Here is a 27419-nt window from a genome sequence, read left to right as displayed (position 1 = left end):
ATAGACAGAAAAAGCCTCCTATATTATCAATTAAAGTAGCAAAACCAGGTTTTTAGGACCTTTTTTCACCCAGTCTTAGAGGTAAGCATCCTAATCTCTATGGCATAGTGAAATATGCATAGAGATATTTTTAAACTTTTGGTTACTATTATTATTGTCTCTTTCGTCTTTGCAGTGGTATGGTAACAAGTGTCAAACTGAAAGGCTGCAATGCATTTTCTCACATAAAGAATAGTTTTCTTCTGTGAATGTTACATAAGTTATATTTAACCCGGATAGAACAATACGCTGAAAGACAATACTGGTGACGTCCCCTGGTGAGAACATTCATACAATGCAGCCAGTGCTGAAGTAGTGGGGTCCTCCTGCGGGGCCAGGCTGTGCAGCCTCCAGCCGCACCTGCCCCTGCGGCAGAGGTGAGACACTTCTTTGGAGGCTGGAGCTAGGGAGTGAGGACACAGCTCTGGAGCCTGTTGTGCCTGGGGTGCGGCAGCCTGGGCAGGGGAGAGGGGCAGCTGCTTCAAAGAAGGAGTTCATGGTATCCTTCCCATGGCTGCCAGTGCTCCAGGCAGCAGGGCTCTTGCCTCTTACTATCTAGAAAATGGTGTTTGATCCGATCCACTTGCCCCCATTTGCCTTTTCCTGTGAAGTTCTAGTTTAATGACTTCAGAAACATCTGTAAACTTCAGATTTTCAAGTAGAATTTGAAAACAGTGCCTTGACTTTCAGGTATGCGGATGCATGTGAAAGATCCATGTGAGCTTTAGGGTATTTCCTTCTTTTTAAATTAACTGACTCGTATAGAAATAAATATTTTTTTTGTGTGTTCTGTTTTTTGGATGAGGATGGGTTTAGGTTTTGGGTTTTAAAATCTTTTAAGCTATTTGCCAGTGCCAGTTATGTTTTTTAATTAGTCTCCTTGTCTGAGGACTTCATCCCATCTGATTTTCAGTGCTGGCAGTGTCAGCTCCCATTAGAAATACAGAGTCTGGCATGGAGTCTCATGTTCACTTGAACAGCTTCAGCTTGCCGTATTGAGGAATGCAGTGCCTTGATGCTGGAAAGGGCTGCTAGGAGCAGATACAGATGCTTTTAAAAATGTTCCCTCTCTAGGTTTTTTAGAGCAGATAAATTCCCTCCAGTGCAGAGGGCTTGTGTGTAGTCACAGATCTGGTGAGTCTGCCCGGTGGGAGCGAGGGGATGGGATGAAGGAGTCAGCAGTGGGTTTAAGTGGGCTTTGAGCCCTGCATGGGGCTTATGCTAGCTCTCCGCACAGGCACGATTCTCATTCTCATGCCTTTCAAGGGATTTGCCTGTTTGTTTCCTCAGAGCTGCTGGAGCGCATTCCCCACCGTAGGTCAGGGTGTTCTTTATTGAGTTATATGAAAAAGTTGGACAGGTAATAACAAAATTTGGCCAGGGTGCATTACACGGGGTTTACTCAAGCAGTACTCTGCTATATCTGCACCACTTTCTTGCCTACTTTTTTTTTTGTTTTGTTTTCTACAAGTAAATTATCTCCAATCCCAACCAGATGTAATTTTCCTTACACTTTTACCTGGGGCCAGAAAATGAAAACTTCCCATTCTTCCTAGGGTAAGTGAAACTTTGCAGTCCTTCACCATGGAAACAGAATTAGTGTTTAATTAGTGTTTAATAGTGTTTGACTTCCCTCAAAGTCCAGATGCTCTGTTTGCACATGATTTTTTGGGGAAAGCTGCACCCTTACATCTCTCCTCGTTGTGGTCAAGGCAGAAAGGAGGCCGATAGCATGGAGGGTGGCCAGACAGCCAGGAATATTGCTGTCTGTTAGGGATTACCAAGGACTGTATCGCAGTCAGCTGTACATATCAGCAAGTTATTGATCCTGCTTCTGTGCACAGAACCTTCTTGCAGCACACCCAGACCATGCCTACAGTAAGATACACAACAGGGAAATCCTCCCCAGTGGTGCTTTTGATCATTAGTTTCTTTGGGGCCGCCAATGTCATTTTAACTGAGCCAGTGGGTGAGACCACAGATAATCAAACCAGTATATCATGTAAACTGTACTGGCCAGGGCAGGCTGGCTGCTGCCTGTCTGCAGCATCCTCTGTTCTGACAACACAAAGATGAGTGGAGCTCTGTACCAACACCCTCTGTGTGCACAGCACGGTGCGCTCCACCTCACTGCCTTCTGCCCGCTTAACAAATTGCACTAATTGTCCGGTTAAACACACTTGGGAATTGGGATACGCCATGCGCAGGGGAAAACACTACAGCCACCATCTGTGTGTCTGTATGCCCCTCTGCTTCCAGAAGCTGTCAGTGGAGTCTGCTTTGAATAATTCAGACTCTGAGCTGCAGTTTGTAAGATAAAGGAAAATAAAAAGTGCCTGTAGCCGGCTGCAGCGGCAGTAACTCTTTCTACAAAAGTTCAATATCCAGCAATTGCCTTTAAGAGTGAGCTGGACAGTCAGAGTCCCCCACGCCTCTGCTGGCTGCGTGCCGGGTTTGTGTGGCACGTCGCTGTGACACACCTGCATGCAAATGCTCACGCTGGAGGCTCGGTGCTGCTGGTGCATTTGTCCGAGCTCAGGGTTTCCCCCATTGCTTCCCCTCAGTGGTCTGTGTCATTCCACAGGGGAACTGCTGCTGGTAAGAGCTGAGGGAATGTGAAAGTGTGGGAGATCTGAGCTAAGCTCATTTGTGGTTCCTCTCTGGGAACTTCTTAAACTAGTGTGATTTTACAAACTTGCATACAGTGCTGTGTAACCAAACCAGTGTGCCAGAAGAGCAGAGAGAGAAGGAAGACCTGATGACTTTTCTTCAAAGTCAAGACTGAGGGACTGCACTGCAGAATCTACCCCGCCGCTTCTTTTCCTTCATTTGAATCTGTGGATACCCATCACAATATTTTTCTGAGCAGTATTTCACTTCATTAGTTTGTATTGTTAACTGTGAAAGTCCTGTCAGTTTTTATCTATTGTTTCCTGCCAAGTGCTTTAAACAATCAGAGCTAAATTATACAGCTATTTCCTTAAGCAGCCAAATGGCAGTCCGTTGATAGTCATTCAGTTGCGCGAGATTAAAATAGATAAGTTGCAAGATAAATAGCAGGTTGAGGAGTTCCTCTGGTGTGCATTAGCAAGAGGATCCTGCCTCGTCGCTTGACAGCTGCCCTCACCAGGGGCTCTCACTCTGGCTCAGTGCCTCGCTGCTCCTGGCTGCCCTTCCTTCCCTGCCTCCACCTGCACCCTGGGGGGCTGCCCGCCACGGGCTGCAGGACGGGAGGCAGTTTTCCCGTGTCGTCTGGCTTGCTGTGCAGCGGAGAACCCTGTACGGTTCTGTACGATGTTGAAGTATGTTCCTAGGGTAAAGTGATGAGGCAGAAAAAGTCTTCAAGGCTGCTGAGCCATTCCCATCAGGAGCAGGAATATTTTTTTTTTTTTGGGGGGGCACGGTTTCATTCCCCGTCGCAAGCGAAGGGGTACGAGCAAGCCATTAGCCTTGATTCGCTGAAGTGCTTCTCTTCGGGAAGGCATTAAGCCTGTGCCTAAGTGTTCTGCTAGATAGAGGAGACCTTATTGCGAGAAACTTTAAAGGCACATTTTACAGCTTAAATCTGCCTCTCAAATGGGACTTGCTGACAGAAATAAAGGGAATAACAGACTGATGCGTGCAGAGTTGTCTCATGATTTTTGAAACATAAGGTCATCGTTTACAAACTTGGCTCCTTCAAGTTAGGCTTGCAAATGCTTATGTAGGTACATAAATAACGGCCTACTTTTCTGGAATGCTGAATCCATTAAAATAAGTGGATGTTCTGCATCTCTGAATAAAATGTCACTTATTCTGCTAGATAATTTTAGATACCCAAACCCAGAAACTTTGATCTAAAAGGAAAAGATCTTTTTAAACGCTGCTGGATTTCTGCCATGCTTCTGGAACACTGAGCTCTATGGCACATGGTGAAGGCCTGGCCTTCAGGAGAATTCAGAGGGAAGTTGGACTGAGCCCTGCATGAAGAATTTGTCTGGAATCACCTTAGAAGGAAGAACATAGTTTGTGGAGTGCGAAGTGCACATGAAGCTGTTTGCTCTCAGTTCACAGCCTAGGCTGAGGGCAAAGTGAAAGTATCAAGCAAAACAGCAAGTCAAAGCATGCCGTAAAAATCTCTCCATGGGATCAGTAATTCCTGTAAAGGCATTTTTGAAATCGTCACGTTGGTCAGGCCAGATACAATCTCTGTGCATTGTCCCTTGCAAAAAAGTTGCCAGGTCATGACTTGTTTTCTTGCTCAGTCTGAACAGTGCTGGTAATGTCAGCGTGGTCTCAGTAAAATGAAGCGAGAGGTTTGTCACATGCTTGAGTCTTCAGTTTTATAGCACTAAATGTAAAAAAAGGAGAGAGACGTGTACCCTTTGTCCTGTGAAGTCATTGATCTTCACTGCCTGTGACTGCTCTGCGTGGTAGCTGCGTGGGCTTCTCTTGCCCTGCAGAACACTGAGTCTGAAAGTCTGCAGCAGGGACTTGTCTTCTAATGTATGCTCTCTCCTAAAAGAGAGACCTTTTCTGTTTAGCATTTGTGTCTTGCATTTGATCCACAAGTTTGTGCTGCTGCTCTGATCATGTCATAGGTAGGTACCCCTTCTGAAGCCTCTCAAGCCACCCAACTTGTCTATCATCACATCCAAGCTGCCTTTCCCCTGCCCTTTCCAGCCTCAACAAATTTTCCACAGTGTGTATCCTGAGCTCCTAGGTAGCATTCAATCTTCTCCCTTATAATTTCCTTTATTTCCTTACCTGACTCTGGGTTTTATGTCATCTTTGGGCCTTTTTGTCTGACAGTGCCTATATTTAGAGGCTGTGGCCTGTCCCTTCCGCTGACAGCACTCTCCATTTCCCAAGCTTTGGTCATTCCCCTGCCCCTGCTCCAAGTTGTCCCTGGATAACCATTTCTCCTCTCTGGGTCTTCTAGACCTGATCTCCTTCACTCACCTGTGTCTGTCCTGGCGAGTTTTGTTCCTTTTCATGTCACCTGATGGCCAGTTAGACTCATGTCCAGTGGTCTTGTCTCTTCTGGCTTGCGAAACACCCGCTGTGAAGAGGAAAGGCCACTAACACCGTGTCACAATGTACTTGTCTGCTCCTGCACAGTGAAATTGGTGAAATGCTCCACTGATGTCAGCAGTAAAAGTTTTCAACAAATTCTTAATTTACTAAGTACTTCCAGATTAAGGAAGAACGTGGAATGGCTTACATACACAAAATATTCAAAGGCCAGAGGGATGTTGCAAAAAAGTATTCTTTCGAATACAATTATTTTCCAAGAGAACAAAAAAAACCACTTTTTTTTTTTGTTTTTAAACTGGGTCAACACTACAACTGCAGCACTCAGCCATTTTACATACGACACGATCACCCACTCTGTTTATCTTTAGGCAATATGCTCTTGCAAACTGCCAATTAATTGCATATTTGGTGCCTGCTCTCTACCAGCATCCTGGATAAACACGGTGAAGCCAATCAGAGGGAACTGCTCTTGGCTGCGAGGGGAAGGAAATCTGTCATTGTCTCAGCCTTGTTATCTGCAGCCGAGGCAGACTTCGAGCAGGCAGTGTTCTGCTTGTAAACACCCTCTTTAGACACCTTCCAATTTACATAGATGGCATGTCATCCATTGTATGCGGCACTACCTGAAGACTTTTAAATAATTGCTTTCCAAAATATTAGATGCAGATTGTCCTTGATAAAAGGCAAGGGCCATCAATGCTAGTAAAATGTGGTAAGCAAAGTCCTTCAAATGAAAAGGTAAAGCTGAGTCCAAACAAATACAAGAGAGAGATAAGGGGAGAACGGGATATTGAGACTCAGTCCGTAGGGAGCTCTGCTCAGAGGGACCTTCCTGTGGATTTTATCTGGATTGCTCTTTGGAAGGTCTGGGGGCAGGTCTGGTTGTGACATGGCCTTTTCAGAAAGGTCCAGCCTGTTGATGTTAGCCCAGGGGTGCCTTCTCCTCCACTCTAAGCTGGAAGTGTTTCCCATGCCATGCAAGAGTCATCGTTGCTTCAATCTGTGTCTGGACAAAACAATAAACCGTAGCAAATAATCTGCATTGCATGCAGGTTCTTCTTCCTTCGTCTCTGATTTCTGTGACTACTGAAATCCCAAAAGAACGTGCTGGAGAGATGATCCTTCCTTGGTTTTGGATGTGCTACAACCTAGCAGGTCTTCTCTCTTTCTTTATTTCTATCATGCTCTGAAACTAAGTGACTTCAAAAGAGGCTCAGCTGAATCTACAGTGGCTACAGAGAGCTGGGACAAAATCTTCTCCTAGGGCAATCCTCAAGAGGTTTTTAAACTGCCATCTTGACATTGAGTTATTGTAAATTAACTGTTGCTTCCAGGCAAGGAATGATGAATGGTCTGAAATGAAGAGATAAGCGTGCATATGGATACATTCTCCCAGGCTCTCATGGACCTTCTGTGTTACTGGCAGCTGGGAATAATTCCTAAAATAGGGAATATTTGGTGCTGGGTCAGTTCTTATTTTAATATCCCCATGTATATAGAGAATAAATGAGTGGAATTAGTTCGAAACAGTGTTAATATAAAAGAAAAGCAATCTTCTTGTGTCTTATAACAATACAGACACACATATTTGGGTGGGCTTTTGTTTGCTTGCTTAGCTGTTCTTTTTTACCAGCCTTATCTTAGATTGTCCATGTTTTAATTGTGTCATTTAATATTTACCTACTAGTAGTACCCTAAGGCCATAAGTTGAGTTCTGACGTGCCTGTCTGATGGTTTGATAGCACAGCCAAACCAGAATTGGTGTGAGCAAGGAAGGGATCCCAGGGAATGGGAGGCTTGCAGTGAGCCTGCGAGGGCTGCTTCATACTCGAACCCTGCTCTTACTGAATCAGTAAGAACATAGCTACTGGACTTCAGTGAAAGTGGGATTTGGCCTGCAGACACCAAACACATGCTTCATCACGGGTACTGCAGAAACTGTTTCATTCTTATCCCTCAGTTTTGGGTAGCATGATTTCTGGTGCAAGAACAACCGAGTTCAGGTGAAAAGTGATCCAGACCGAAAGGAGCTCATCCCTGCGCATCCTGAGAGCCAGCTGTGCAAATTGCTCTTGGGAGATTAGAAAGATGCTTGTTTGCATTGGAGTGATAGTGAAATACATGTTATGATTATTCACAAGTCACAGGCAAGCTGTTAGCATAAGGTTGGGACACCGAACAGAGATGTAATAGAAAACATCCATGCAGTTCGCCCTTCTGTTTACTTCTCTCGATAAAAACACGCCCAGAAAAAGTAGCAGGTCCCTTGCTCAGTGCTTTCCTGAAGCACAGTGAGCCCTGGTTCCTGGCAGATGTGTTCTGTTCCCTTTCACATTAACTCAGGGAATGGTACAAACAGCTGAAATAGATATTCTGACCATCCTCACTGTTTGCGGTCATCACCAGAGCAGCAAATCTAAACATTTGCTGTCAAAGATGAGCAAAAACCACTGCCTCAAGGAGGATGTGTTTTGGGAAAGGGGGAAGGCACAGAGAGTTGTGGGAACTTGGAACAAATTATTCAGGGTGGGTTTTTTTTTTCTTTTATTTCTGTAACGTGCCAGAATTTTCTCATTGACAGGGTGAAATAAAATCTGTTGGACTGAGGCTGCTTACCAGGTCACTGGTGGAGTATTGTAATATTGAAATACAGTGGAGATGAGATACATATGTGGCTGTCAGGGGCTAGAGTTTATTATCACATTGGGTAGGGCTAATAATGAAAGTTTGGGTTTCAAGAGGATTTGAGGAGAATGTATATTAATTCCTATACGCCTGGATTGTGGACATATTCCTGTACACCTGGACGTTTTTCTACAATTTAAAATGTGAATTGTAAATACCAATAGAAGGAGGCTGCAAGCTAAACTGACAGCATTTGTAGTTTCAGCTTTAAAAATTAACTGCTTTCAGGAAGCAATAAAGATCAGAGCTGCCCGGTCCTGATGCAGCTGCCTATGAACGCCTGCTGACATTGCCGTGACGGGCTTCAGGGGCCGCGTGTCCCGGGGAGGGTTTGGGAACATGCACTCCTCTAGTGGGACCAGCATTTGCCCAGCAGTGTCCAGTCTTCGGCATTGTCAGCTGGCTCAGTGTCCCCGGTAGGGATGGTGAATCTGTGACGTTCTGGAAGCAATGGGAGCCTGTTACTGAATAAATGAAGTAGAAATCTTAAAATTAATCAGCAGCGCAGAGAGAGGAGCCTGTGTGTATGGGCAACTCGCTTCTTACCTGTATGTTTGCTGTAGTGCGCTAATTATGGATGAGAAAGAAAAATGCTAGATGAAGTTTAATTAGGAACGAGCTGCTTTGTCATGTAAACTTGGAGTGCAGTGCAGTTTCTGTAGCTGGATGGCAGCCAGCACCTGTGTGAGCTCCCAGGCAGCAGGGAAGGGGCTGGGAGCAGATGCCTCTCCTCCACAGCAGCGAGCCTCCAGGAAGGGTTTGAATTACAAAGGAAGGGAAGGGGCTGAGCTTCCCTGCCCCCCACCTCCCTTCACAAAGGGCAATAGTCGGTTTACTTTAATAACCCCACTATCAGCTGCGGAGGAAGTCTGGCGGTCCGGGAGCCTGCGAGCAGTGTAAGCGCCAGCTCCATCACCCAAGCCAAGCAGAGGCGACCAGCCGGCCAAGGGAGGGCAGCGCAGGAGATGGGCTCGCACTGCCCTCGGAGGAGCTGACTTTCCTGGGGACCTCAAAATTGTTTTTCTATCCTGATCTTATTTTTCTGTCCCGTGGAGGCTTGGGTAAGTGCCTGGTAGTTTTCCACTTACCTTTCTTCTCAGTGCTTCGCTAGGATTTGCCAAATTACAATGGAGCTGCAATGCCAACGTGTTTCCTGCACCTTTGTGAGCTTGCTGTGGACGTGGATGATCCAGGTTTGAAAACCTGGACGTTTAAAATCTTTTGATTTCATATACTGCATTGTAAAAAGGGCCAGGGAGCAGATATGGAGAAAAGAGACTTTCCAGCACGTTGTTTCAGCTGGTAGGGACTGCTGGGGCTGCAGCATCTTGCAATGTGTTGGATTTTCAAATGCTGGATTGCTCTGAACAGAGATCTCCCGAGGTCTGTCAGTCGGTTCAATGGTGCAGATGTTTGTGCTGTTTCCTGTGAAATCAGCCTGTGGGGGTCGAGGCAGCTGCGCCTCTTGCCAACCTCTGTATTCAATCATCCGCCAAGAAAAGGAGCATTCAGTGCTTTTTCTAGACGTTCGTGGGGAGAGAAAGGCAGATGCGGGAATCAAACGGTAAAAGGGTTTGCTTGAAAGGTGGTTACTCTGGGCCCTGATACTCTTTGCAAAAGGAATCTGGTAATTTGGGGGCATGGTGTACGGGCAGGCAACTCCCTTGCATCCTCGGGCAGCGGTGTGTGTGGAGTGGCCACGGCGCTACATACAGAATTAATAGATTTTTCAAAGCAATTGTAAAGATCTGTATGATTGTAAAAAAAAGAATTGGCCACGGGCTGGGGTAGGGTGTGTTTGCAAGCGGTCCCGGGTATGTGTAGGCGGCTGTGTACGTGGTAAGAGTACAGCAGAGCTAACTTTAAAGGGAGATGTACTAAAACTTATGTAATGTAGGAAACTGAATGTCCTTTCTTGATGTCCCTGCTGTGAACCTGAAAAGACTAACCCTGAAACGATTTTTAAAGCTGTCTTTGTTAGTCATGTTAGTCATCCTTTATGCAATTTGTTTCTTTTCACGTTTCATTTTGAGTAAAAGGAGATAGGCTGGTTTCACTCCCCTCTCCACTCCTCCTCTATTGTTAGTCTCTCCCAGCTTCCCGTACAATTGTCCAGCTCTGCTCTTTTCAGAGCCCAGCGGAAAAGGATATTGTTGAAAAGAAAGAAAGTATTTCAAATTAAAGTCTGGCAAACTCTTGCGTCCTTGTTAGGCTTCAGACACACTTCCTCCCTCCCGTCTCTTTTCCCCAGAAGCAGGAGGGTGACTGGTATTGCTTGCAGTGTCTTAAGCAGCGGCAGAATCCCTTAGACATTCACCATTCAATAAATGCAGCAAATAATAATCACAGTTTGAAAACGAAGCATATTTATAATGATATGTACAACTAGGAACACCTGAGTATAATGAAAGCCATGAATTCTTGTATTAAGACGAGCCTCATTCATACTTGTGAGCTGGAGACAGCCGATGAGGTGCCCCAGCAGTGGCACAGAGCACCTGCCCCAGGCAGTGTCAGGGATCATGGTGTGTAGGAAGGGCGTAAGGAAAGCAGTGTGCAGTAATGGAGAAAAGGTCAAGGCTGCGTCTATATTTGTTTTCATTAAATCATAGTTTGATGTAGCAATTGGTAATTAATAGTCATGTTAATGTTCAGAGGTAAACTGATGTGACTTCTTGCTTCCTTTAGATTCCCAAGCATCATTTTGATCATTTTCCTTTAAGCAGCACAGATGAAGCAGGGTTGGGTCTGGATGATCTTTGGAGACTCCCAGCTGGCAGAACACATGGCCTTGCAGCATGTTTGCGCTGCGTGACTCTGCAACGTGGTGCCTGGGTTCCTGGCACCATCCTTCTTCCCACTACACAGCAATTAGTGGGAGGTGTCCGTGGGCATGACTGCAGTGCCCTGGAGAAGAGGGCTGCCATGGGGTTTGTAAAAGTAACAGAGACTCTTGTGAGGCAAAGCCGCCTCCTGTGGCCTCGTTAGTGACAATATTAGAAGAGGGAGATGTGAACAGAGCGGGTGGAAAAGCAGCGCTGTAGACAGAGGGGAGCCTCAGTTCAGCAGGAGACGCCACTGTTTTCCCCAGTGAACCCCATTGCATGGTGCTCCATTCGTTCCCAGTCTGAGCTGCAGCCCTGTGCCTGGCTGGTGGTTTATCACAGCAACTTGCCAGTCTTTAGTGGCCCTAGGGTGCATATTTGGGAAGCTGGGAAGATAGTGAGTGGGATGAGAAACAACTCAGTAATTCCAAGTTTCCTTCTGCTGAAAGTGACAGGAATAACACCTTTTCTTATTTAAAAAGCTCCCTCAGCTCCACTGGGTATTGTACAGAAACACCTCCCTTTTTGCTTCTCTTTGGCTTTCACCGTTTCAGAGACTGGCAATTTGATGACAGATTTAATAATAGAAGATAGAATTGTCATTTGCGTTGAGAAGAGCTTTTCAAAGAATTTGGAGTTGTATCACCTGGGATAGCAAAACATAAAGGCACTGATTTGTTCAGTCTCAATTTTAGGTGCTCAAGACCCAGTTTTTATGACTTGTTGAACACTGATGCCTGCTAGAGTTGTGTTAAATGCTGGGCCTAAGCTGCCAGTTACTCCAGTCAGTGACTATGTTCGCATATACAGGCTTATCCATGTGTTCCAAGAGGGTCTTCCTTCCCCCAGCACTGGTTCCTTCTTCCACCACTTCACCATGTAAGAATTTTCTGGTTTTCTTTAAACAGACGCTATTTCTTTTTCCTCATATTCTCCCCTCTGCTGCGGTAGTACCAGCAGCCATCAATGGGAAGGGGTAACAGGCCCCCGCTGGGGGCTGTTCTGTGAGTGGGGCAGTGGGTGTCAGCAGGCTGGGTAGGACCTTGCTGGTGGCACTGGAGATGCTCTGTGTTTTGCTCTGACTGTTGCAGTGAGAGGTGGCAGCCCCTGCCCTGCTGTGATGGGAGAGTCCCGCACGCTCCATTTCCCAGTAAAGAGCAGGATGCAGACTGGGCTGCAGCCAGTAGATTTACAGCAAAGACAATAAAAACAAGAATTAGACTGATAAAATGATTAAAAGGCTTTAACAAAGCCCTTAAGCAGTTTGTCATATCCTGAAAGGTGATTGACTGATGTACTGGACGGGAACATTCTCAAAGGGGTTGCACAACATGGTGTGCGTGCTGGTGCTGTCCCACAGGAGAGAGCAGAAGGCTCCAGCACAGACACTCATGGAATAAAATCACGGGACCATTTAGGTTGGAAAGGACCATTAAGATCATTTGAGTCCAACCGTCAACCCTGCACTGCCAAGCCCACCGCTAAACCACGTCCCTAAGCGCCGCATCTGCACGTTTTTTAAATACCTCCAGGGCTGGTGACTCCACCACCTCCCTGGGCAGCCTGTTCCAGTGCTTGACAGCTCTTTCAGTGAAGAAATTGTTCCTAATATCCAACCTAAACCTCCCCTGGCACAACCTGAGGCCGTTTCCTCTTGTCCTGTCGCTTGTTACTTGGGAGCAGAGACCGACCCCCCTCGCCTGCAGCCCCTCTCAGGCAGCTGGAGGGAGTGAGAAGGTCCCCCCTGAGCCTCCTGGTCTCCAGGCTGAACCCCCAGTGCCCTCAGCCACTCCCCATCAGATTTGTTCTCCAGCCCCTTCCCCAGCTCTGTTGCCCGTCTCTGGACAGGCTCCAGCACCTCCGTGTCTGTCTTGTAGTGAGGGGGCCAAAACTGGACAGTGTTCGAGGTGTGGCCTCACCAGGGTCAAGTACAGGGGACGATCACTGCCCTGCAGGATTGACCGTCAGTGTAGGACATTTCCCAATGCTTATTGTCCCAACAGTGCATTTCACACCTTCCAGTCCCCTTGTTAGCGCCGTTTGCTCTTAGATCACTCTTTCCCTCCCTGCAACTCAGAGAATGGGCAGCTGTCCAGTTTAGCAAACTCTCTCCCTGGGGTCTGGGAAAGGTGCTCAGCATCTAGGGAAAAGTGATCTGAAGAGAACATATAAAATGGTGAGGAGGGTAGTCAGTGCCTGATGAGCCTGTGGTCCTTGGTGGGGCTTGTGGTCCTGGGCATGAGTAGCACTGAGGGCGTTCAATGGCACAGACCATGCCAAGAGAGCCGTCAGAGATGCCTCCTGTGTGGGACCAGGGCTCTCCCAGCCAAAGTACAGAGCAGGTATTTAACTGTACCAACAAGGGTCCCTGTTTCTTTATGTAGAGTGCCCCAGACTTGGCGGTGCAGAGGTCCTGAGGGTGTTGTTGCTGAAATTCTAGTTTCTTTCAGGAGTGAGGTGACAGGGCTGAATGAAGAGTGCTCCCACTAATGCCCTGGCAGCCCTTTTGCAGTGCTGCAGCTTGCAGTCAGCTGCTGGGAGAGAACTGCTGCGCCGAGGGAACACGGACACCTCTGTCTGTCTGTGAGTCCGTACGCATGCTGTGCCTCGGTGCGCGTGGACGGAGTTGGATACTGAGCCTGTGTCCTTGGCAAATTGGAGTTATCTCCAGTCAGATGGCGTCAATGGTTCAGGCTGCTTGCGCATCCCTGACCATCCCAGGTAGTTGCCCAGGCCACCTGTGGCACAAGCCAGCCTTTTCCAGCATGCCCCCTTGGCCAGGACTACATCAATAAAAATGAGAATTTATGAGCTCTGTCATGTACAGCAAGCAAAGCATCGTGCAACAAATTAATCACTGATTGCGGTGCAGTGCTGACTGGGAGCTTTCTGGTTCTCTCTTGGCATCGCTGCAAGGTTGTTAGTTAAAAAGCGAGTTTGATAAGGAGACCCTTGACACCCAGCCCTTCTGTCTCTGTTACCTGCTCACCAGACATGAAGCACTGTTAGCCCAAAAGCTGCTTTTTACGGTTCAAGTTGCTCCAGCTTTCAGTCATCAGAATGTGACAGCACTGACAGTTCCCTGCACTTGTCCATGCCTTCCTATCCAGCAAGTTTGGGATGACAGTGGTCTGCCTTCCAGTTTGGGCTGGGAGGAGCTGGGTACTGCTGGTCTGCTGGAGGCTTAAAGAACAAACTGCAGAGGAGCTTCTCTTTGGGCTTCAGCAAGAGCCTCGTGGGGATCAAAAGGACTTTGCCTCAAGCTCTGTTTCTTCCTTTCCACGTTTATACAGCAGCCACAGCATGTCTCAGCAATGGTTTTAAAGCACTCCCAGGTGCTTTAAGGGGGCTGAGCCACAGCAAAGATGAGTTAAAAATGGGTCTTGGCTCCTGCACGTGGCCGATAAAAACTGGTGGTGTTTCTGAGTCAGCTGACGTTCTCTTCCCTGAGCTCCAGATAGCATTCCCTGGCCTTCTGTAGGAAATTGTGTTCACTTGTCTGTACACAAAGGCAGCTGTATGTATATGCATGACTTCTAAAATACAGAGTCATTATGTAGCAGAAGCATAACAACTTTATTAACACTTGATATAATTCTGACATCTCTGTTAGAAGCGTTTAGTGAGGGATCTCGAAGCATTTTTCAAATGTGAACCCACAGCAGCATACATCTTCCCAGTCAATGTGGAGAAGCCGGAGCAGGGGGTGTGTGTTTTCTGTGATTGACTTGTGGCATGGGAGAGCCTGCCATTCCTGCCTGCAGCCCCCCAGCCCCATTCCTGCCTGCAGCCCCCCAGCCCCGTCACACTGCTCCTGAGCACGGCAGGGCGCTGGGGCTGCATGTTCCTGTGAAGCTGCTTCCCGTTCCTACCAAAGAGGTTTTGCTCATTGTTCTCTTAATTTAGCAGACAGGAAAAAACCCACCTCTGAATTCTGTTGCCTGCCCTGTCCCACAGCTGGTGCTAGCGATTGTCCCAGTGTTCCTACCCAGACCCGCCTGCTTTGTTTTCCTACAGGTAGCTCTGCGAGGTTATTGTTTTTGCAGTAATTCTGTTTATCGCTGACTGAGACCAGACCATTGTTTCCTATTGACTCATGTCACCTGTTGGTGGCCTCTTCCTGTCCCTTGCATAAATGCAGTGCAGGGGTGGGAGATGGAGAGGGTGGCCGGAGTTCAGGTTTAACGGACGCTTACCCATGACAGCAACCCCACAAGAAACCCCGCAGAGGAGGGAGCGGCAGAGCTGTAAGGCTGCAGCCACATGCGACACATGCAGAGAGGCTGGGGAGAGGGAGATCTGTAGGGGACACTGTCATGTGTTTGGTGTTTGCCCTTGGCCTGGCAGACTGGCACCAGCTGATCCCAGCCGGCCCATTCTACCCTCACCCTCCGGCTACGCGCATCACCCGTCAGTAGGTGCTGAGCACTGCATCACACACCCGTCCGACTTTGAGGCACCGATGGGTCCATGGAACAAGCTGCCAGCAGGGCTGGTTTAGCTCCAGGTTCAGTTTGGTTCATCAGGCTTGGTTCTTCTTTATTTTTTCCTTTCTGCTGTCTTTTTTATGAGTGCTCTTACCTCATAGCTGGGCGCTGTTGCCCATCTTCGGTGTTGGAAGGGTGACTCCTCTGCATGGAATGGAGCCCCCTCTGCTCCTGTTAATGCTAATGGCAATTAACCAAGCGCTGGAGAGGGAGCGGGGCATTCTACGTCTTAGATGTAACATCAACATGAAATTTCATCACCTAGGTTTCAAGAAAAATAAACTGTGGCTGGACTTAAAACATAGCAGTAAGGAGGAGTAAGGGAGAGCCTTTTATGAGCATTGAGAATATTTGTAGCTAAGCAACCAACATCAGCAGGAAGAATAAATCAAAAGTTTCAGGGCTCTGCCTGCCTGCCTTCAAGGGTCAGGAACTATATTTTCTCTCTGTTAACAAGATTGCCTGCCTTTGAAACATTAGCTGTTAGCGGCTGCTGGAGGCAGGGCACCGCGTGGGATAGATGAGAAGCTTGTTGTGGGATACTGGGCTAGAAACGTAAACAAAAGGACAGCGAAGCATCTTGCCAAAGGCCCTGAAGTGAGTCAGGCCTCCCAGCAGCTTACAGGAAAATGCTCTTGGAAAAGTAACATCTAACGCATATATAATATTTTCTAATTATTCTCGTGTAAGTCCTCCTAACAGCTCTTCAAGGTGGCAGCTATAGACTCTACTCTTGTTTCACAGATGGCAAAAGCTGAGTGACGGGATGGCTGTGGCGGTTGAGTTTGAGACGGTGGGTCTCTGTGGCTTTGTTCATTTCACATATTTGTGCAGATCCTGTTGCTTGGGGCACCAGTCTCTGTTGCTATGAGTGCAACACAGATCCAAGGCCTATTAGATAATCGAGCTTTATTTTATACAAAGATACTATGCAGTGTTCTTCACTAGGTTGCACCAGAAAACCTAGAAGCAAGACATTTTACTTTAAAATATGTTTTATTTATAAAGAGATTTCCCAGCAATGCCAATGGGAATGGCAGCAGATCAAATCCCAGCAGTAGTTTCTCAATGGAACTTCTTTTTTTAAATACCATCTTATAACCTCAGGGTATTTTCCATCTCTGCTTCTTCCTCCTGCTTAGTCAGTAGCTGGGTGGAAATGATGCTGCGGTCTCTGCCCTGCCCTGGCAGCCTCACCGATCACACGAGCATCGTGCGTGCCCTCTGCGCTCTGACGGGATCCCTTCACACATTTTCCAACCAAACTGCTGGAGCCCTGAGACCCTGCTAGATACACAGCTGTAATACACCGTAAATCTGGGCCTTAAATAGACTTATTCCCTTATCAAGAGCCCCAGAGACCTCTTAGCCTTCATAGACACTAAAGTCGGTGTTAATTATAAAGCTGAGTGTATTAAGGCCACATCTCGTGGTATTTATATGGAACTGTATTCCTGAACGAGATTTATTATTTTAATGAGAGGAATGAACTGCAATACAGGATAACTTATGTGGTCTTTGATGTCCAAGACCTGTCCCCATGTTCACGTTTCTGGGAAGTGCTGTGCCAGAACACGCTCTGCAGCAGGACTGTCCACATATTTTTACACTTTATATGGCATTTTCTCCACTTTTCTGCCTAGAAAGCTTCCTGCAGCATTGAGCATTTCAGCGGAGTTTAAAAAAGTGTGTCTCAATTTTTATGTATTCGTGCTCTGTATGTGTTGATCTCTATTCAGAGCATCCTTTTAAAGATGATGACAAGCAGATAACTTTTAGGAGGCAAACGGCTGTTTTTTCTGTCTTATTTACTGATACAGCTGTAAGCCTGGCTGATGGTGACTGGAGTTACTCAGCTGTGAAAAGCACTTACAGATTTGAAAGCAGAGGGTGTTTCTGTCCATTAACACCAGTGTTCGCAGAAGCCCAGCTGGGTGGGGAGTCCATTTAGTCCCAGTCCCACAGCTGGGCTCCGAGAGGCAGCTTGAGCTGGCAGGTAGAGATTAAATGGCTGTTGGGTATATTTAGCAATAACACTATGCCAGTGTGACAGTAAATGATTTTGGGGCCATTATTAATGTTAACATTCATTCGGAATGGATTTTATTTTTCATATTAGACAAACTATCGCTTTTGGAAGTAATGCAAACACAATTGGAAGCGGCACCAACTATTTTAAACAGGAAAAAAAAATGCGTTGGCAGGTGTGAGGGAGACGTTCTGGAAAGAAAAGGTACAGCCTGGGTTAAGAGAAACCCAATGCATCCATACAGATCTAAACTTTTTGGTTTGATATTTTTTCTTTTCCACCCACCTTGGGACTGAAGTGAGGTAGGATCTGACCTGCTCCCTCTCCTCTGCGTGTGGGAGCGGAACCACCCTGGCTGATTCCTGAGTTATTCCCTGCTCCCAGTCCGTTCAGACCATGAAACAGCTCCTTCAGGCACGGATGGAGTTTCTGAAATGCTTCTACGAATACAGAAAAACAAACAGTTGAACTCTCTCCCAACCCTTCCTGTGCCTGCGGGCAGTGTGCTGGCAGGCAGACTGGGGGGAGCTGGGACCCCCGGGTCCTGGGGTGCTCCTGCCCCAGCTGCCCCTGGCTTATCCTGCTAGGGAAGGAGATGCACCCAGCTGAGCGAGGACACTATAGAGAACATAAAATTCATGTTCAAAGTAGTTGTTTCAGCTCCATTTGATAAGCTTTTTCCCCCTTGCCTGCTTGATAGTGTTTTGTTCAGTCAGCTTCTCTCTGGTTTTGTCAGCACGACCAGTCCATGCGTCTCTTACTGGAGGAAAAGCACAACCTGATGCCGGCAGCTGCCTGAACCCAGGCTGCTCTGTCTCATGATTTTTAAGTTGAGTAGTTTTTGTATTAGCAGTGCCCCCATGGTAACTAATGTTATTTATTAATTAGTTATTTGAATTACAGCCAAGCATGCACAGCAGTCCCAGCCCGTCTCTGCTACGCGCTGAGCAGATCCATACCTAAAAGACAGCTGTTGGTGTGAGAAACTCTCCAGAGGTGAAAGGTGAAAGAAAAATGCAAAACGATGAGGAACTTTTGCTCATTTCAAGTACACTGGTTTATTCAGACCCACTGAGCTGGGCCCAGCTTTCCTGAGATACCCCCAGCCCCTTGAAGTCTGAGCTTTTAAACGTCGCGTTGGTTGTAGCTGCAGGGCGGAGAGGGCTGAGCTCCTGACTGCTGGAACGGCATGGCACGGCACAGCACGGCATGGCACGGCACAGCACGGCATGGCACGGCACAGCTCGTGGGCACCAGCGTGGCCTTGGGATGGCCGTGCCGAGGGTGAGCTGGGAGCGCAGGGGCTGTGGCCACGATGGCCCGCGGGTGCCCAGGGTGCTGGCCAGCCCTTCCCAGCCCACGCAGGTCCCGGGCTGGTGTGGCAGTGCTGCCTGCGCCATGTCTGCTGGCACCGTGCCGGCGGCGTCCCAGTCGGGTTTTGTCCTCTGAATATGAGGAGGAATTGCTCTTCAGTGCTTCTTTGAGGGTATTTACCTCCTTTGCTGGCCTGTAAGTGCCTCTTTTTCACTATTTCTTTTTTTTTCTACAATCACAGCCTCTTGTCTTTAGTTTAATTTTTACATTTAATGAAATAGCCCTGTAATTAAATGTTCTTTAACAAGTCCCTGGGCAGGGTATCTCATGACAAAAACCACTCTGATTTTATTATTATTACTAATGCAAAGTAATGAAATGTTTGAATCCTTATCAAGTGTAATTCAGGGGGTTAATTATTCAAGTTGAAAGGAAGAGTTATCTCCATCATTTTTGCTGAACTGATCTGCTCAGTGCCCTGTTATGTCCTTGACTGTTTATTTAGAACTTGAGACTATATTGTTCTGGCCTAGAATGTACAATACGTATAATTGCACGTATGTTTGTATGAGCTTCTGTATGTTAGCACAGTGTGCGTAAGTATGTTTGGTTTTCTAGTTCACTGGGCAAACAGCAATAAGCTAAATATGGTGAAAGCAGAATGAGAATAATAGACTTTTGATGTCTTTGATGTCTAGCTGGAAAAACCTACTAAGTACCTCACTAAGAAAAACAAAGTAAGCCTTAAAAACATTTAAACTTGCTGAAATCTTCTCACTGAGAAAGATTTTTGCATCTTCTATTTGTTCTACAAAAAAAGCAACTCTGTGAATTCATCGCACAATCCCACATTTCCTTGTGAATTGGACTAGCTAGCAGCTCATACACTCTGCTTTCCCATCTCCTGCTCTGAGCTCTTTGTGTTAATTACTTCCAGACCCCAGCTGAAGGCTGAGGCAGCACTTGGGGCAGATGTTGGCCACCTGGGCTCTAGGAACAAGGCTTCCCAAAGCTGGGACAGGTTCAGCTTCCAGAGTGATGGTTTAGACATCGAACCATTGTCAAAACTAGGTCAGCTGGATATCAAAATCCATTTGCTGGATATCCTGCTCAGGGGCATTTGAGCCTGGGCAAGGCGTACAGCAGCTGTGGGTTGTCAGCACACAGCCACAGGACTGTGTAAGGTGGGGCTCTCCTCTGGCTGTCAGTGCTGCGCTGATTAAGATGGCAACAGCCAGAGTCCTTTGGGAAACCAGAAACCAGTGTAAAGGTTAAAATTAGTCGTCGTTTGGTATTTAGAGGCTTTACAGATAAAATTGCACATCGCGGGCAAAGGATGTCTGCAGCAGCCGCAGATAGGCAGGGAATGTATTTAATACCTCACTCAGTAGCGGTCTGCAGGGTAGGCAGGGTAACTTGCAGAACTGACCGTGCTGACTGCATGCGCAAATCTGTGCGTGCCGCAGCTCCGGCAAAGGGCATGGAGACAAACAGTACTGAACAAGGCAGAGGATAAGATATATCATTCCAAAGAAGGACTTTGGAGGCCTGTGCCCTGGCTCATGGCTGTGTCTGTACTGGATGTGAAGCTGCAGCAGTGTGTGTGTCCCCAGCACTCCTGCATCGCCCAGCACCCTGCTGGGTGGAGGCAGGATGCGCCTCGCATAGCTTTGCCAGCCCTGCCTGGCTCCCGCGCCCCTACCTGAGCAGTAATTCCTCCCGTCAGCTGCTCTTCCTTGGGAAAACGCACTGTCCTGCCCCGTCCTGCCTTCAATAGCCAAGGAACAGGGATTTCCCCAGTGTCATGGTGCATCCAGTGCCACAGACGGGGTTCAGCTCCTTCTCCAGTGTGGCATCATGGCCCCTGAGGCTCCGTGCAGGCTCTGTGCTGGTGCCCACCCAGCTCTGCTAACGGTGCGGTGCGGGGGGGGGGCTGCCGCAGGGGGAGGCAACCTCACAGGGGAACAGGAGAAGCACAGGTATGCTGAGGGCGGTGCTGAGACAGTGGAAGAGTAAGTTCAGCGGGAGGGAGGAGGGCAGAGGGTTCGGACTGGTTAGTCTGCATGTGGCCAGTTCCTTTCTTCTGATCATCCTTCAGCCCGTCTTTGATCTGAGCTGTACTTTTTCCTGGAAGACTTCCAACATTCCTGGTGTAGCTATGAAGCTCCCTTTAACCCCCTCCCCCTCGAGCAGGCCACATCCCTCAAATTGAAGAAAGACACTGTGACGATGAAGTGGGACTGCTGTGTATAAAGTCATTTCTGGATAAACACGTTTGACTTCAGATGTTCTCGATTTCTTTTTATTCCTAGAACAAGCACAGAACAGGCACCAGCAGCACAGGCTCCCACATTCATCTAATAGTTTGACTTAGTGCAACGTGGAAAATCATCCCCATAAAGGGTTCAAGCTGTGGTTTGGGTACAGATGTCCAATGATTTGAGAACTTTTGGCGACCCTCATTTCTAGACTGATGTGTCAGACAGATTCACATGCCAGAAGCACACTGGGAAGCAAAGACGGGGTTGGGAATGATGCCAGGAGTCAAGATGCATTTGTACAGCTTTGGAGCAGCAGCTTGGCCATAGGCAGCAGGATGATGGAGAGAACCCTGAGGTAGCTAGCTAGATAACGTTGCTTTTAAAAACGATTTTATTTAAAAAAAAAAAAAAAGTGTTACACCCTGCTCCTGCTTAGGGGGCTCAGGAGCAAAAGAGAAAAGGCTTGTTTCTCTGGAGGTGAACAGTCACTTCTTCCTACAGCAGTGGAAGCCTGACACTAGGTAAGTAGCTGTGAGATGATTCATAAAAAACTAATTTATAATTTGCCAGAATATAATCCTATTTGATCAGTGTTATTCAGTTCCTCTTTCTTTTAAAATTCAGTGCACTTAACTGTTCTACGAGGGTTTATGAATGTTTAAAAATTGCTTTGTGGTCCCTAAAGTAATTTGACAAGTCTGACAGCTATTGATTAAAAACCTGAAATTATTCAGACTGTAGGATGACTTGGGGGATTAGATAGAAAGTTTTTTCAAATGTGAAAGGAAATAAGATGTTGGAAAGTAAATATGTTCTTGAATATTTTTGAAAAATCCATTACAACTGTGAAATTAAATTGAAATGAGATACTTTGTGTGGAGATGAAGGAACTAAATGCTGGCTTTACTATTTAGGCATGGGGTAGAACTCACCATCCCAGGTCCAACAAATGTTTCCCGGAAGGATGCTGGTGGCGGGGCTGTGGCGGGGGTCCCAGTGCAGGGTGCTGTGGGGAGCCCCCGGCACTTGCCTGTTCCCAGCCGGGGACCAGCCGGCTCCTGCCATGCCGCCATCCTGCACTGTGCAGTTGGGTGCTGAGCGGGGTCAGCGGACAGCTGTGGGGCTGCCGGGAGTGGGGCTCTTTCTGTCCAGTATCGATGCTCCTCTCCAACTCTGTGGGACTGGTGGGAGCGGATCAAGCCTCAGGCTACATGGCTGCAGCCTCCCAGAGCGCGCTAATTTGGACGCCTCATGCAAGGGCTGCCGCAACAGCTGGGAGCAGCGATTTTGCGGGATGCCTCTGTCTCAACTTGTCCTTCTTCACCAAGCCTTCAGGAAGGGTATCCAAGAACTGTCTATACATCTCTGTGCATGCCAAGGAGACTTCTCCTAGGAAATCATTAGACCAGCCGGGCCATTTTGCATATGACCAGAAGGGACTTCTTCATTCGGCAGATCCAGACCCGTTCTGTTACTGACAACCATGCTTTAGAACATTGTTCATAAACTTATCTTCTCTGTCTTAACATCACTGAGGTTTTCTCCCCCACTCTCCCTCCTTCTGGAAGGCTAATGTCAAATTTCACTTCTCTCGTGGCTAAAAGCCCTCTTCTGATTTTCAAGTCTGGATCTATTCACAGCCAGTTTTTATCCACTTGTCTCACCAGTGCTGCCCTGTGCTTGAATAGCTCTTCTCTTTCTCATGTACTTACTCTGAAGTACGTGTAGTCCTCATGGCCCTTAGTCTTTTTCTGGTAGACTGAACAAGCTGGGTGTCACAGTGCTCCAGCATCAAGCGGAATATGGCCCGGGAGGTGGCATATCCCTCCACCCCCTCCAAATTGAGACTCATGTGAACCCCATGGGGCAGAGGTGGGCACTGTCCCAGCTTGGCAGCTGCCCCCAGCATTCAGCCCAGTCAAAGCACCCTGCACATCTGCGTGGGTGATCCATAGCCAAACACCTCCAGGGCTGAAGAAGTAGCTACCCTGTCCCACTGGTGGCTGGCTGGGAACAAGGGCAAACACCAGTGTGGCAGCTGGGTTTGTGGGGCAGAAGCAAGTTCCTCTGTGGCGTGTGTGGTGGGAGAGCCCTCCTTCCCCGAGTCCATCCTTGAGCAGGGAACATGCTGCTGGGCACAGAAAGCCCCTGTGCATCTCTCTCCAAACTCAGAAGCTGTGGCTGCTTCGTCTGTGTGGCAGAGAAGTGCCTGGTGCTCGGTATCACTGTCAGCTCAGGTGGAAGGTATCGGAGTGTGGGGGTCTGCAGGCTGGTGCAGAGCATCTGGTCAGCTTTGCGGGGTGTGTCTGCCAAGCCAGGTAGTCTGCAAAAACCTGTTTCTGCTTTCAGTGGTATTATTGCTGGTATTTAATCAGATAATTGATGGCTGTTGGTATTGGTTAAATTTTTGAGTGATTCTGCCCGCATAGATAATAAAGCTTTTGTTACAGTGATTCGGTTCCCTGGATTGAACAGTAGATTTATGGATGTGGAGATCTTCAATAAGCGGATGACAGTGGGCTTCCTTGGCATGTCGCGTCAGTGGGGTACCGTGCAGCCCTTGCTTATCACCAGTGATTCTGCATTTCACTGGATCGGCATAAACCACACGTGCAAAAGCCTTAGTTAGAGGAGTCTGCGGGGTACGGTGTGGAGCTTGCACATGGGCTCACCGGTCTGTGCATGGTATTTTAAACCCTTGTGCTATATATGACCCTCAGTTATATTTCAGTGACAATATTAAGCTTTAAAAAGATGAGTGCAAAGAAAGGAGACCTCCAGATTTAGTTACTGCCGGAAAATACTGGGCACCACATAGTTGTCATTCTGCAGCAGACAGGGATTATCCATAAACCCTGTACCTCCAAAGTGAAGGACAGTAATAAAACTGACCCCAGGCGCACTTTGAACTTAGCTACCTCTGATTAATTAAGTTTTTCCTTCCTTGAGCCTGATTTGATGCTTATGCTCAGAATGAAGGATTTAAGTTAAGAAACTGTTGAGAAATTGAAGGACAGCTCTCATCCCTTCTTTCTCCTCTCATCCCCTTCCCTATCACATGCACACACACATGGATAGTAGAAGGCTTGATCTGGCTGCTGAAAAATCAGTCTCTGAAGGCATTCCTGTCCCTGAATTCTTGTCATACCTCTTGCAATTGCACCTCTTTCCCTGTGGATTTTCGTTCCTGCCAAGCTTGAAATGGCAGCGGGGCATGGCAAACACTTGGCTAATGCTGGCCTAGGTCTGGGGGCAGTGTGGAAGGTGTAATAGTGATTCTGTATTTATATGGAAATGAGGAAGGTTTCTGTGGAGCTCTGGGGTATCTTTCATTCATTCATTTAATGGCTGAGCTTTCTGGGATGTTTTAAATCCTTCAGTGGCAGGGCTGAGGCACAGCACTGCCGTACAGGACCCCAAGTTCAGTGAACTTTTCCTCTGCTTTGGACAGCAGGGGCTGGGAGTGAGGATGAGACCGTGGCTGGTTCCGTGGCTCTCCAGTGTGCAGGCTTGCACAACAGCCCTGCAACTTCACATCCCTCCTTGGTTAATAGCTATAATTATCGTAATACAAGTTCATTAACGTTCTGGTATTTACCACCTTCTGTATGGGCAGGGAAATGTTGAATAAAGCATAAAGAAACCTGTGCAGGTACAATGGAAACGCTGGATTTAAAATTTTTGGTTGTCCTTGCAATGGTGTGCTTAGACCAGGAGGCAGTGTGGTTCGAAACAGGAATGTCTGGTGGGAGAGCGTGGCACCCTGCGCTGGCAGGGCTCCCTGGCACCGCCGAAACCCCCTGGGGCTGGAGACCTGTGCCAGAAGCCAGGGCCGGTGCTCCCCTTGTGTGCCACCGCCCGGGTCACCGGCTGAGTGACAGCGCTCGGAAATGCCGGTCCTCCCCTGACAGCGTGGTGACACTGCCTGCGCCAACAGCCTCTTCCTGTCCCGCAGCTCGTGCCTGTGCACAGGAGACAGGTGTGGTGCGGACACGGTGTTTTATGGCTGTGTGACAGCTCCGTGACTTGTGACTGACACGTGTAGGGCGATGCCCATGGCAGTAGTACAGAGCACTCTGCTGAGATGGACAGCCACTGGCTTTGAAAAGTCTGTTACGGTACGACTGGTGATAAGGAGAAGTGCAAATATGAGCCAGAATGGCTCAAATTCTTCTTGTCCTCTGCTGCTTTGGTATTTGGTGACCACGATAGAATTGTTTTTAGAAGGAGTTTTGTAGAACATGGTTGGGAATATTTTTGCTCTTACCAACCAATTGAATCTGCTCATGTCCTGGAAAGTCATTCAACCACTACTTTCCTAATTTGATTGCTGCGGTTGGTGTGCTCTGCGCAGCACTGGTGCTGTATCCCAATAAACACTCAAAGGATTTAGAGGGGTGGAGGTTTTACATGTGTAGTCAGATCTAAAAAAAACTTGTCAGAAATGATTCTGCTGATCCCTTAATTAGAATTCTTTAACCCACTTTTTGGAGGAGAAACAATTGTTTAGAGTAATGAGAGAGTATGTTTTGATTGAAGGATGTACAATAATCTGCCCTGAATTTGCTCTGACGCATTGTACCGAATTAACGTATTTCTCTATATTTGTTCATATTCAAAGCATAAATAATTTAGCATTTTGTCTCTCTCTGTGAATGTGAGAAGCATGCTTGCTGATTTCACATCAGATGGAGCAGTGATGTTTATTACAGTGATATTGGGGAATGATTGTTGCATATTTAATATCACTATAAATAAAAATCTTGTAGCTGTGTTCCTACTTGTGGGATCGGCATGTGGCTCTCTCTAACGTGTCTGATCTGCAGCACTCAGAGCCTTTGTGTGACGAAAGCAGAGGCTTTGCTTGCCCACAGTGATACAGGGCGTAAGTGGCAACTGCGTTTACCAGTGTGCCCCTGGCTGGTGTCCACCAGCGTCCCCCCGCAGCCCCCTCACCCCCACCTGCTCAAGCAAAACCATTTATCTTACACAGAAATACTCAGAGACTTACACTGTGTGACAAAGCAAATACCAGAAGTAAACCAAACCTCATTAAAATAAAGTGACTGGATGATAAGGTGAATGTTTAACATACCTTTTAAAAGCAGTATTTATTTTCTTCATTTTATCTTACTAATGCCTTTAAAAACTGCCTGAAAGTATTTTATAGTAATTGCCAAATTAGCTGGAGTTTTCAGCGTTCTTACAATGGTCGTTGAACATCTCTGGTTTCAGTAGGTTTATTTCAAAGTGTGAAGAAAATACCGTGCAGTGGGTGAGTATCTGGGCCATGCCTATTATTCCTATTTAAAATTAAAATTTCTTCAAAGTGTGGCACAAGTATTACAGCATCCTGCAGCCCTGGGCCCAGGTGTTCTGCTGCCCAGTAGCAGTTTGGTGCTGGTTTGGTCCATCCTCTGCTGTGCATGTGTGCAGGGTTTTGCTTGGGCACCTTGCTGAACTTTGGCCTGTCTTCCAGCACCGTTTTCCATTTTCTCCTCGAAAATTCACTGGCATGGGGATAAATTCTTGTACATTTTACCTAAGACACTTGCCAGAGTAAAGGGAACGAGGCAGTGCTTGGCAATAGTGAAAAGCGAGGGAGAAAGAGCAAGCTTTGTCCATGAGCCATTTGCAAGCCAAGACGGTCCCGCTAGGTCACATTCTTGTTTTCCCAGCCTTGGCATGGATCGCCTCTTTTTAATGGAGTCCAGTGTTCCCAGTGTTTCCAAACTTGTTTCAGTGTTCACAGCAAGCTGCGATGGTCTCCAAGAAACAGTTTGTCTGGATCTGATTTAGAGCAAGGCAGCATCAGTGTTTGGAAGCATGAGAGTCTCCGCACGGGGATGCCAAGGGATGGATGTTGCTCCCACTTGTGCTTGGAAGGCGGAGGTCACTGAGAGGGTCCACATCAGTGTCTCGGGGTGGATTAGGCATGTGCTTGGAAGGCGACTCTCCCAGCTGTCCCCACTTAACTGTGCTTGAGTCTGCACCAGGGAGCAGTCTCGGCGCCTGGAGTGCTTTCAGCAGGAGCTGAACCCACTGATGTGCTCCAGGAGCAGCGTGGCACTGGTCCAGCCACCTCCCCTCGCTGGGGCGCGGACAGGGGACAGTCCTCAGCGCCAACTTTTCCTATTTAACGTTGGCTCCTGTTGCCCCATGCTACCTGCTGATGTGGTCATGGCCCAAATACAGCATTGTTGGGGTATGAGAACTTCTGCGGAGGAGAAAAGCCCTCCCATCCAGCCCTGAGGAGTAACTCTACTGCAGCCAGCCACACTGGACAGTGTTAAACAGATGTGGATCAGAAATGGTTCCTTTACTGGAACGCAGCCATTTTGCTTGTTTAGTATTCTAAAAGCAGAGTTAATAACTATTTTTGTCCCTACTCTCATTTCTCACGTACACATGAAGTCTCTGCTGGTTTAGCTTGACAAGCCAGGCTGCAGTTACGATGCCAAAGATCTCAAAACTGTCATGGAGTAAGACAAGGATAAAGGAAAAAAACAACTCAGATAAAAGAGTTACGGACTCAGAAATGCTGCATGTGGCACACTTCCCAACCCTCAGAGGGACTTACTAATTTACATCATGGAAGTCTTTATGGTGCACAACTCAAGTGGCTTTCTGGCTCCACTTGGGATCTCATTGGATTTACGAAGAAGTTGCTTTCACATGTCTACAGGCAAAGGCATTTAAAAGCTTTTTTGTTTCTTAAAGCATATGCGGTAATAAAGTGTATAAGGGATAATATAAGAGAAGC

The 27419-nt window shown here is 47.4% G+C and overlaps 1 protein-coding gene across 7 annotated transcripts in view; it reads left to right on the top strand.

The window, feature by feature from the left end:
* Nucleotides 1-27419, top strand: part of DAB2IP (DAB2 interacting protein) — a 249502-nt gene that overhangs the window by 154063 nt on the left and 68020 nt on the right. The window contains exon 1 of one of the 7 annotated variants that reach the window (XM_080402868.1): nt 1495-8801. The exons of the other annotated variants lie outside the window; for them this stretch is intronic. The gene's annotated coding sequence lies outside the window, so the exon portion shown is untranslated. Of the gene's footprint in view, nt 1-1494; nt 8802-27419 lie in introns of those variants that run through there. 7 annotated transcript variants of the gene reach the window in all.

Source organism: Falco punctatus, assembly GCF_963210335.1.
Source record: "Falco punctatus genome assembly, chromosome: 9".
NCBI lineage: Eukaryota > Metazoa > Chordata > Aves > Falconiformes > Falconidae > Falco > Falco punctatus.
The sequence above is the reverse complement of the archived record's forward strand: the minus strand, read 5'-3'. Positions and strand labels throughout refer to the sequence as shown.